The following is a 12,588-nucleotide window of genomic DNA, read 5'->3' as shown; positions in this document are numbered from 1 at the left end:
AGGATCTTTCTTTCAAACTGTTTTAGCATATACTTGCTCTTTTTGAAGAACCTCTAGATGTGGGGTGATGGAGGATTGAATCTGCATTAGTTTAGCCTTTATATTGGCCTCCTCTTCTGTGAGTACAGCTAACTCTCTTTGAGTGTGAAGAGCAAAATGATTCTCACTTTGAGCTAGATTTATGGTTAACTGCATGCTAGAAATCTTAAGATTTCTCTCCAAGCTCAATCTTCATTGGCTAGTCTCTTGTGTGAAGTTGGAAAAATCACATAGCTTTTTGTACAGTGAGAAAATATTCACAAGTACAATTTTACCTTTCTCAATTTTCTTAGCCAAATCTACCTATGTTAGTGCTATATCACTTGATATTTTCTCATTTGCCTTTCCTTGAAACTTCTTTTCTGACCACTCCATGAGTTTAACATTTTTGTCTTGATATTCACTGGTCACTTGGTCAACTATATCTGATAGTTGCTCCATTATAGGCTTTGTTTCATCTGGTGACTACAAGCTGAAGGCATCCATGAAGATGTCCTTAATCTCATTCAATGCTTTCTTATTATTATACTCTTTTCTAAGTATTTCCTATCTTTTTCTCCTATTCAATGCATTCTACATCTCATTGAGCTACTCAATGGTTATTGTCTTGGAGTCATAAGGAGGTATAACAATCTCTTCATCTAGCTCAAGGTCTCCATAGTGAAGTACCCTAGTAACCTTTGTAGAGCTCAAGCTTGGTGTAGAGATTTGCAATGATATCATCTCAGTGCTTAGCTTCTGAAGAGTTTGTGTAGGAGTGCTTGTTTTAGGTAATTCATTCAATGTTTCAATTGCAACTTGCTCCTCATCTTTTGTTGTATCCTCCTTTTCTTCATCTAACTTCCCTTGATCAATCACAATTATTGGGGGTTTACCTATTACCTATACTATAGGATCAGATGTAGAAGTTTGTATTGTTAAACTTGTGTTTTTCCCTTTTTATGCACTCAGCATCTAAATAGTGTCACTTGATGTGTCAATTGTTGTAATTGGTGGATATGATGGTGGAAGTAGTAGGATTTGTGTGCTATTTTCTCTAGAGGGAAAAGGTGGTTCTTGTGGATTTTCCTTGACTCTAGTTGTGTTAGCTACTACCTTTTGTAGCTCATCAACACTAACCAATACAAGCTTTGTGAATAACCTGGCTTGTTGGGTAGATTGGTCAAGGATCTTGGAGAGATCTTTTGCAGTTAATGGGTTGATGTTTTGACATGATATGTCAATAACATCCTTGATAGTTATGGATTCTATAGGTGTGATGGTTACATGAGGAGGGCTAGGAGGTGGCATTTGTGTGTCTTGCACACTTTGTTCTTCTTGCTACTCTTGTTGTTCAATTGTTGCCATGTCTTCTCCCTTATCTCTTACCTCCTCTCCTTTTTCCTTATCCTCTTCCTCTCCTTTCTTCTCTTCTTCACCTTTCTCTTCCTCCTTTTTCTTCTCTTCTTCCTACTTCTCCTCCACTTTATTTTCTTCTTCTTGCTTCCCTATTTCCTTTTCTTCCTATTTCTCCTTTGTACTAGCTTCTACCTTATTTTTCTCTTCATCCTTATCATTAGTTAACTTGTAGATTGACTTCCACAATAATGTGGATTTATTCACTACATCCTCAATCTTATTCTGTAGGGTGTTGAAGGCTCTATACTTAGGTGCAAATTTTCCACCATGTTTCTTATTTTCCTTTGTTATTTGACCTCTTGTTAGGTCAGGCATCACTTGAGCTAAGGTAGATTCTCTAATCTCCTTCTCCATTTTCAGACAATAATGCCAATTATTTTTAACTATCTCATATAATTCTCTAGGCATGGTATTATCAAGCTCTACAGGTGTGTTCTTAAACTCTACCATCATTGTATACATAGATTCCTCTACTTTATTATGTTCTTCTCTACTGAGCTTATTGAAATCAAGACTCTTTAAATCATTAAAACTTCCATTCTTAATCTTCTCACAAAGTTTATCTATAGAAGATCTAGGAGGATGTCTTACCACTCAAAATTGGTTGATGTCCTCTATCTCAGTCTTCTCCTCCTCATCAAAATCTAGTTGTGCTACATATTTTCTTCTTTTCCTTTGCACTTCACCAGTCTGTTTACTAGCCTTCTTTTTCTCTTTTTTTTCTCCTTGGCTTTTTGTGTTGATACCCTCTTAGTAGCCCTTGTTGTAGGTTTCTTTGGTTTAGCTTGAGTAGACTTGGTTAATTCTTTGGTTTGGGTTGAGTTGGAGGCTGAGTTTTAGCCTTCCTTTTCTTTTTCTCAATTTGTATAGGTGCTTCCTCAACTTCTTCTTCCTTAGCACCTTCCTTCTTGTCTTCTTCTAATCCTTGTGTTAGTTTCATATGGCCTTTTCCTTGTTCTTCTTCTTCCTCACTATCATCTTCTTCTTCTTCTTCTTTTGCTATTGTACCTACTGCCTTAATATCTGCTCCAAACTTCTTGATTTTTCTCACCAATTTTTCCTTCTTCTTTACTACAGAGGCTATCTTCAAATTTGTTTCAACCCTTGACTTTACCACATCATATGTGCCAAAAGGTTTGTATCCTTGTCAATGTCTTTTGCAAGTAGTGCAATGATTGCAGTTGATGCTTGCTCCAAATCCAACTCATAACCTAGTGGCCTAAGCCATCTTACCCTTGGTAGTTAGCTTGAATGTATGTTTAGTAAATGTCAACCAAAAAACATATGCCATTGACATGTTGCTCTACCAATGAAACTAGTATTCTCATTCTCTACTTCATGGACTTCTTAAATTCCTCAAAATAGCTGGTCATTTGGAACTCAAAATTATCACCCATTTTCTCTATGTAATCATTAATTTGTGTTATAGTAGACTTCTTTGAATTCCAATTTAACTTCACAATTGAAGGAAATACATAGAAAAACATACAGACAAGTACTAATCCAAACTTGCATTGAGCTCCCTTGGATCTTCTGATTCCACTCTAGGAAAATCTCCATATTATTTCAAACTAACTTCTACTACTTCTAATCTTCCAAGAAAAGTCTCTCTAAAAAACTTCTCTTAGAAGGTATCACTTGGTTAATCATTTGCATTGTTTTCTTGAATGGTGGTTTCAAACTCATCAAAGTCTTCCATATGATCCCATCTTCATCTTTTGTTCCATTACAAGACTTGATTCCTGCAATAATTTCTAATATTTTTTCAATATAACTTCTTATAGATTCATCTTCCATCATTTTAGCCCCTTGAAATAAATAAATTTGATTTTACAATTTGATTTTCTTTATTCCAAATCTATCCAAATTTTATGGGATGTTACTAAGGATTTCACCTGACTGTATTGATTTTCCAGAATAGTTGACAAAAGTTCTTCTCTTGCAAGAATGTTACACATGAACAATCTTTTCACTTCACTACATTCTTCAAGTTTTCTTTCTTCCACAATGGGCTTCTAATTCTTTGTCATCAGCCAATATCATGGACCCATGCATGTAGATGTGACTTCATCTTCTATTTTTTTTGTACCAATTGTTAGAAAGTAAAGTCTGTTGGATACATTTATCCAATTGTGTGTTGTCTTTGATGTTACACAAATGTCATACCAGTTATCTATCAGCGTCTACTAAGCTCAGTTGGTTTGCAAGATGATTTTCAATGTCTATCGAGAATTCTTGGACATTACCTTGTGCAAACAGTTTTTATCGAGTTCACTCAGGTGTCAAAGGATTTTGTGATAGAAGATAGTTTTAACTGAGCTCTCAAGGTTAGCAAAGGAAAGCTAGTGTTTACCAAGTTCACTTGGTAACTAAAGGATTCTACATGGTTTGCAATATTAACCGAGCCTCTGATGGTTAACATAGGAAATCATTTTTTGAATAGTGTTTACCGAGTAGGATTGGCCAATGAAGGAATTTATTAATTTGTGAATTAAGGCTTAAATTTTTTAAGTATTATTTCCAGCCAACTATGGTAATGATTATTGGTAATTGTAACATGTAAATGAGCTGACTTGATATTGTGAATGGTATATATGAAAGGTCAAATTGACAATTCCAAGTGTGTAATGCATGTGTGAGAAAGTGAATGAATGAATGAGTGAGGATGCAAGTGGACTGATTATTTGTGAGAGAAAATTTTGAAGGATGGTGAGATATCCTTAAGGAGTAGCAAAGCTATATTCAATCAGGAAGGATCTAGTGGAGCAAAAAAGAGATCTTTAATCAGAAATTTCGGTTGCATCTCATTTAGGTCATTTCATTGTTACTTTCTAATCATTGTAGCAGTGATACCAAAATCTCTTAACAGAGTTGGTCTAACGGCCATTTTGTAAATCCTCTAACAAGGTGACAATTCTATTGAATTTTTCTAAAGACCTCTAACAAGGCCACTCCTAATAGGGTGATTAAATCCTCTAACAAGGTCACACCTAATAGTGTGTTTTGTAACCTTTAATAGGGTTGGCTCCTAACGGGGCTCACTTCAAAAGAGTGAAAATCAGTATCTAGTTACATTGGTAGTTTTTCCCATATTGGGTTTCCACATTAAATATGGTGTCTCATGTGTCCATGATATTTCTTATATGGTTGCAAGTTATTTTTATGCATGTTAAGATCTCCTAAAGTTAACATTCATTGCATTTACAAAGTTACAACATTTTATGAATTTTTACTAAGTAACTATAGTAAGTAGATTTATCAAACATCGAAGGGATTTGTGGATTTGTTTCTATAGTAACTGATTCACCCCCCTCTCAGTTACTCCATCTATATTTCCAACAATTCATATCAGAGCTATTGGTGCTTGTAGGAAGGGTTTCAAAGACCTAAGCTAAAGATCAGGATGTCTTACAAGAGAGAAATTCCAAGGCTTAATAGAGATAACTTTTTAGCATGGTAGGAACTTATGAGACTTCATCTGGCTTCCATTGGTGATACTAAACTAAAATACCTTGAATAGGAATATGTAGATCCTACTGGCAGATTATATGTCAATGATATTGCTAAGAAGAAGACTCATGATGATAGACATTGCATCTGCCCTAAGCTATGAAGAATTTGATGAAATCAAGGACTGCAAAACTACTCATGCAATGTGGATCAAGCTAAAGGAAATCTATGGAGGTGATGACAATTTTAGGAGAGCCAAAGTAGAAAGCCTAAGAGGAAAATTTGATCAGATGAGAATGAGAGAGGATGAAAACATTGTGAAATATGTTGAAAGGATCAAAGCAGGTGTTAGTGCAATCAAAGCTTATATAGGGAAAATTGAAGAAGAGACTATTATAAGTAAAGTACTTAGAACATTACTTCATATTTATGCAATTAGAGTATCTACTATTCAAGAAAGAAGATGTGAAGAAAATCACAAGATAAATTTAGATGTCATAGTTGGAAGATTGACAGCATTTGAGCTAGACAATTATGACAACTATGTTCCAACTTCCAAGAACATTGAATCTGTATTTGAAGCCAAAATTTCGCTCAAGGAGAAAGGCAAGAACATTAAGGACATTCAGTCAAAAAGTGAAGAAAAAGTAGAAGAAATTTCTAACAGTGATCTCAAATTGTTGAAACATTTCTTGCAAGGAAATATTCTAGAGGAAAAGGAAAATACAAAGATAAAGTTCCCTTAATCTATTTTTCATGTGAAGAAATAGGTCATATTGCAGCAATGTGCCCAAAGAAGAAAAACAAGGATGAAAAGAATGGTCACAAGTGCAATGAAAAGAAGAATTTCAAAAATGACAAATCATTCGAGTACAAAGTTAAGAAGACATACTTTATGACTAAAGATTCTAAGGATTCAGATAGTAGTGAAGATGAAATTGTTTACATTCCTATAAAAGACGAATCTAATAATGATGAAGAAGAAGAAGAGATGGCACTTATCTCTGATGTGACCAAAAATGATACATGGATCATAGATAGTGGATGTTCACATCATATGACTGGTGAGAAAGAAAAATTTGAAAACCTTGAAGACTATGATGGTTGCAGTGTAAGGTTTAGAAACAATGAATCTTGTTGTATAAAAGGAAGAGGTAGAATCTCTTCAACCAAAAAGCTTGTATGTGATAATGCATATTGGGTTGAAGGATTACAGCATAATCTATTGAGTGTAGCATAGCTGATCAAGATTCAAGGTGGAATTCATGCATGGAAAAGAAAGATTGCTCGATGACAAAGGAAGGTTGATTGGATCAGGAAAAAAACAAAAGGTAACTTATTTTATCTTGATCTTGGTGAATGTTCATGCTTTATTGCTCAAGTTGAAGAAAGTTGGTTATGGCATAGAAGGTTGTCATATAAATTTTGACAACATGGTGAAAATAAGAAAATTCAGGAAAGTAAGAGGCATTCCTAATTTGAAGAAATCTGATGTTGGTCTATGCAAGAATTGTCAAACTAGTAAGATGGAAAAAAGCTAGCTTTAAAAGTAAAAACTATCAATTCGAAGACAATTTGGAAATTGTCCATACTGATTTGTGCAGACCCATTGAAGTAGAAAGTTATATTGGAGAAAATTTCTTTATTCTTTTTGTTGATGACTACTCTAGAATGATGATTGTTATGTACTTAAGAGAGAAGTTAGAGGCATTTGAAAAGTTCAAATAGTATTTAGCAAGAGTAGAGAAAGAAATAGGGAAAAGATTGAAATTTTTGAGACCAGACAGAGGTAGTGAATTCATCTCCAATTAATTCAATAACTTTTGCATAGAAAGAGGAATCAAAAGGTAGGTATCAGCTCCTGGAACTCCCAAGCAAAATGGAATAGCAAAAAGGAGAAATAGACCTATCATAGTTTTTGCAAGGACTTTGATGATTGAAAAGAACATTGCTATTAGATATTGGAAGGAAGCTATTAGCATTGTAGTTCATACCTTAAACTGAGTATAGTTGAAGAAGGACTCATTCAAAACCCCCCTATGAGTTATGGTATGGCTATAAACCTAAAGTAACTTATCTGAAAGTATTTGGAAGCAAACGTTACATTCTGAAAGAATCTAGAAAAGGAAAATTTGATTCTAAAAGTGATGAAAGAATATTCTTAGGATATTCTTCCAAAAGTAAAGCTTATAGATGTTTGAATTTGTCAACTCACAAAGTTATAGGAAGTGCACATGTGAAAGTTGATGAGTTTGCCAAAAAGACAGAAGAAGAAAGCAAGAAGGAACTTGAAGATTATAGGAGATTTATTTGTATTGATACTTTACCAGACACATCTATTAATAGAAGGATTGTATCTACCTAGCCCAACATAGCTATCGAGTTGTAAGAAGTTCAAATTGAGTCACAAGGACTCGAGTCATAGTCTAAAGCTACCAAGCCAACAGGTATCGATCCTAAGAAATCTAAACCTGAAGTTGAAATTCAAAAGGATAAGAATGCAATTCATTCCAGAGGAAAGGAACCTATGTTAGCCAAATATGTCAGGAGGCATCATACACTAGATCAGATTTTTGGAGACAAATCAGAAGGTACCATGACAAGAAGTAAGCTAAAAGGTACATGTTTACTTACTAATTTTGAACCTAGAAATGTCAAAGATGCATTGGAAAATGAAAGTTGGATTGAGGTTATGAATAAAGAGATAGAGAAAATAGAGAACAACAAAACTTGGACTCTTGTACCTAGGCCTAAAGATAAAAATGTGATTGGAACTAAATGGGTATTCAAGAATAAGTTGAATGAAGATGGATAGGTATCAAGGAACAAAGCTAGATTGGTATGAAAAGGATATTCTCAAGAAGAAGGTGTAGATTATGGAGAGACTTTTGCTCCTATTGCAAAACTAGAAGGAGTCAGGACCTTACTTGCATATGCAGCACACAAAGGATTTAAACTATATCAGATGGATGTCAAATCTGCATTTCTCAATGGTATTCTTGATGAAGAAGTCTACATTGAGCAACCTAAAGGCTTTATTGATCTAGACAAGAAGGACATGGTCTGTAAGTTACACAAAGCATTGTATAGTCTAAAACAAGCTCCTAGAGCATGGTATGAAACATTGCCTAACTCCCTTATTTAGATTGGTTTTCAAAGAACTAATGATAACAGTAGTTTGTACATCAAGCAAGGACCAGATAACAAGATTGTTTTGGTAGAAATATTTTTGGATAGTAATTTTTTTATAGGGAATGATGTTCAATGTAAGGATTTTTTAGAGAAAATGAACAAAGAATTTGAAATCTCTATGTTTGGAGAGATTAAATTTTTGTTGGTCTTCATATTCAGTAGAGCAAGAATGGTATCTACATAACTCAGTTAAAGTATATCAAGGAGATACTAACTCTAGGAATGGGTCAAAATGAAGCAACTAGTGTCGACTGGATCTAGTCAAGGGTGAACTACACAAATTAGGTGTGAATTGTGGCCATGTTGGACTATATGTGACACTAATTCTAATTTTATAGTTCTATGAAAGATGAAATTAGTACTCATATGTGTAACCTATTCTCCAATTTGAGTAATACATAGACATATGAGGTTCATGAGTATTTTGGCATTTTAGTTGAATACTAGAGGTGCTTGGCCATCTCTATGGTATTTTTCGATTGGAGGCTTGAACAAGTATACTTGGAAAAGAATCTTGGTGTTTAGTTTAAGCATGCTACTTAATTGAGGAAGTGGTGCATGGTCCTCATTCGAGTAGTTCTTACTTGCAATATTGACCAAGGAGCTTTGTCACTAAAGAAGATTGGTCAAGGAAGGTGATGCAAAGCCTCACCTTGAAAAAATTAGGAGGATATTAATAACTCAACTAAGTTACATCAAGGGGCACATACATCTTTAGGATCAATTCTAACTTCTTTTAGATGGTTGTTCGACTACTTCCCTTAATATAAGTTTATAAATTCACCTACGATAGGGACTTCTTTGACCTCCTATAGAATCTTTTGGCTTCCTACATCAACTTAATATGAACCACCTACTTCCTAGTTTGAATTGAAATACATGAATGACTTAGTCACTTTCATAGATAAAATTGAGTGTTGAAATCAAATACACCTGACTACCCAATGATATTAACCTAATAACAACTTTTGGCATAAGTAGTTTTAAAACATCAAACAACAGTTGATTGTCAAACATTAAATTCTCTAACATTAAATAAAACTACACATTCCATGATTCATATCGTATATTATTCATGTGATTACACATATCAATGAATACATGAACATTTTCACCCGATTCTTGGATTGAATTTCTTGCAGTTATGAGCAGGAATAAAGGAACAAGAAAATAGAATAAAAGCAAAAAACATATAACATATAACTCCTCCACAATCTTAGAGACTAGATTGTGGAGAGTTTAAAAGAATTCCATCAATCTCTACGAACCTCAAAATAGTAGAAATTCACATATAATTAAATCAAAAATTGTGTTCCAAATTTAACTTAGACTGAAAACCAATCAATAAACTATTGTTCTAAACAAAACCATTGATATGTTCTTGGAGTCTTAGACTGTCAATTCAGGAAAGAAACAAAAAATATCATACATCCAAAACCATAGACTCATAAAATTAGTAAAACTCAAAAAAAAATTCTATTCTTTCCTACTTTATCCAATCTTTTCATTACATTCCAGTCTGCATCTTCAATACTTTCACTTTCTTTCTATCTAGCATATGAAATGTCAACAACCAAGAATCAAAAACCATTTTAAATCATGAGTAATTAGTCAAAAGTGAGAATCTTCCACCAACTTCTCATAGCTATTGATTGTTTTGTTGGCTTAATTATTAAACACATAAAACAAACTTAAAGAGAACTGACTCAACATCAAAATGAAACACACTTTGTCCTACGTGGCTATATTGGAGATTTTATCAAATCACTCCTCCCTTGATGCCACCACAACATAGGACTATATTAAAACCATTAAAATTTGAAAAAAATTAAAACATGACATTACCTTCCTGTAGCATATTTAACCTTGTTAGTTCCTATAGCATTTGTTTGATTTTCCACTGCAACATATTGCCTTGAAAAATTAATTTCAACTCCACTTGAGATGAGATGTTGTAGTGATGAACCATGCTTACTAATTTGTTTCTCATCCATCCAAATAGCTTCTATTTCTAGCTTGTTCTTCCATTTGACTAAATATTGAGTATATTGTCTCCTTGAAGTCTTCTTTATCTTTGTAGTGAGTTTCCTCTCCAATTGAGGCGGTGTTGGTTTGGTTACTTGATGCAAGTCTTTTGTTACTAAATCTTCATGTGTAAATTGTGTTTCAAAACTTTTTTATGGTTTGAGATCACAATCATTAAATATGGGTGAAATGGCAATATCTGTAGATAATTGAATCTTGTATGCATTGTGTCCATACTTTTCTAGAATTTGACAAGGACCAACCTTCCTAGGTAATAAATTTGTATGCTTTATTTGAGGTAATCTTTCTTTCTTACGATATGCCCACACTAAATCACCAACCTTGAACAGGGCTTCTTTTCTTTTTTTATCAACAAATTCTTTGTACTTCTAATTCAAATTCTATAGTTGCAACTTGACTTGATCTTGGACCTCTTTAATAGCTACAAGAAATTCTTCACCATGTGAACTACCAAGAAAAGTGTTTGGAAGTTCTCTTAGCTTGATATTCCTCTTGGGTGTGTACCATACACAATCTAAAATGGATATTTTATTGTATTTCTATTCACTGTGTCATTTTATTTGAATTCAATTTGAGAAAGTATAGAATCTCATTTTTCTCCATGTTGTTTTGTAAGAAATCTTAACAAAATTTCCCAAAGATCTATTAACAACTTCTATTTGACCATTAGTTTGTGGGTGATATGAAGATGAAAAAGATATATTTGTGCCAAGTTTCTTCCAAAGGGTTCTTCAAAAATATCCTAAAAAATTTTCATAGCAATTTGAAACAATATTCAATGGTAATCCATGAATTTTAACTCTCTTTGAAAAATAAATCTTCTATATATGAAGCATCTTTACTATATTTACATGCTAAGAAATGTGCCATTTTACTAAACCTATCTATAGAAGTTGATGAATTCCAACTTCACAGTGTGCCAAGATCACCTACTTAATAACTCATTGAAGAGAAACTGAAGAAGGAAGAGAACAATAGCTTGGAGTAATTCAACAAAGTGAGAAAATATATTCACAATGAGAAAATGAAATTGCTATGCGAATGTGTTGTAAAATTACAATGAAAGAGCCTGAATATAAAGGCCTCAAGGAAGCTTCTAGAATAAGCTAGAAAGTGCTAGGAGATAAGTGTGACAACTAAGCATACATCCACAAAAGGTGGATTACCCTCCAAGTAGGTGAGAAGATAAGTATGGTTAGGTAGGAAAAAATTCCCATGTTATTTATCTAAGTAAACTTAAGTAAAAGAATAAATAATTAATAAATAATTATTTACACTAACACCCCCACTTGTGCAACTTAGGGGAATGCATTAAGCTCAAAACAACTAAGATGAAATGTAGAATGGGTCTCAACAAAAAAGCCAAGGAAGGTACCCATGTACAAATTCATAAGAAATACAACCTCAGAAAATAGGGAAAGAGAGAAAATTACATGGGAAAAACCCTCGCCCAAAAGAGGTAAGTACAAGCATGCTAGAAAACATGAAGGAAGGAAGGCCTCAACAAGACCTCCCAAGGACAAATTTCATAATCCTTAGCATGGACCACAACTAAAGATAGTGAGGTGATGAAAAAGGTTTGGTGAAAATGTCAGCAACCTATGCATTTGTAGGAATGTACTCTAAAGATATGACACCATCCTAAATCAATAAGAGGTAACAAAAGAACCTAAGGGAAAGGTTGAGTTATGATGTTGTAATGAAGTATGAGGATAAGTTAAGCCATTGATGAAATGATGTGTTGGTAACATATTCTAAGGTACCAAAGATGGGCACACTTAGATACATCAGAAGGATAAGTTGTAACAAGGTTGACTACAAATATTAACTAAGTTCATCAGTAAGTGTCGAGCAAGCTAGTTCAAGCTGAGAAAATTTTTAGTTGGAGCCAAGAAAATGTTCAATCTAGTGTGTTCTGAGTAAAAGACTTTAGATGCTGAGTGAAATTCTTTAGGTATCAAGTAAAGTTCAAGTGTCGAGCATCAATAAAACTTGATGGATGCTGAGTGAATCCACAATAGGTGCCAAGCATTAGTAAAACATAGTTGGTGCCGAGTAACATAGTATGTGTTGAGCACTAGTATTTCAATAGTTCCAAGTTGGTGCATTATTTAAAAAGTCAAAGATTCGCCAGATTAGAGATGATAAGGTTCCTACATTCAATTTTTTGAACAAGGTGGAAGAAATGGATGATGAGTTGGTGTCACAGAGTTTTATGCTAACTATTTTAGGCGAGTGTAAGTAGATTTATCATGAAGTTTCTAGAAGGAATGAATTCGAGGGAAAGTATATCATATCCTTCCAAGTCAATCCAAGCTATTAGTGGGAATAATTGAGTGGAAAAATGAATTTGAAACTTCTATATAAGAAGTTATAGGTTTGAGAGTGGCCAAGTGTGTTTAAGGCCAAGAGTGGGTTGAGAATTGGCAAGTGTGAAGTGTCAAAAAGAAGACACAGTGAGGA

The sequence above is a fragment of the Cupressus sempervirens genome, chromosome 7 (assembly GCF_028749045.1).
Source record: "Cupressus sempervirens isolate cs-2001-9-10 chromosome 7, ASM2874904v1, whole genome shotgun sequence".
NCBI lineage: Eukaryota > Viridiplantae > Streptophyta > Pinopsida > Cupressales > Cupressaceae > Cupressus > Cupressus sempervirens.
Note: the sequence above shows the minus strand (reverse complement) of the source record.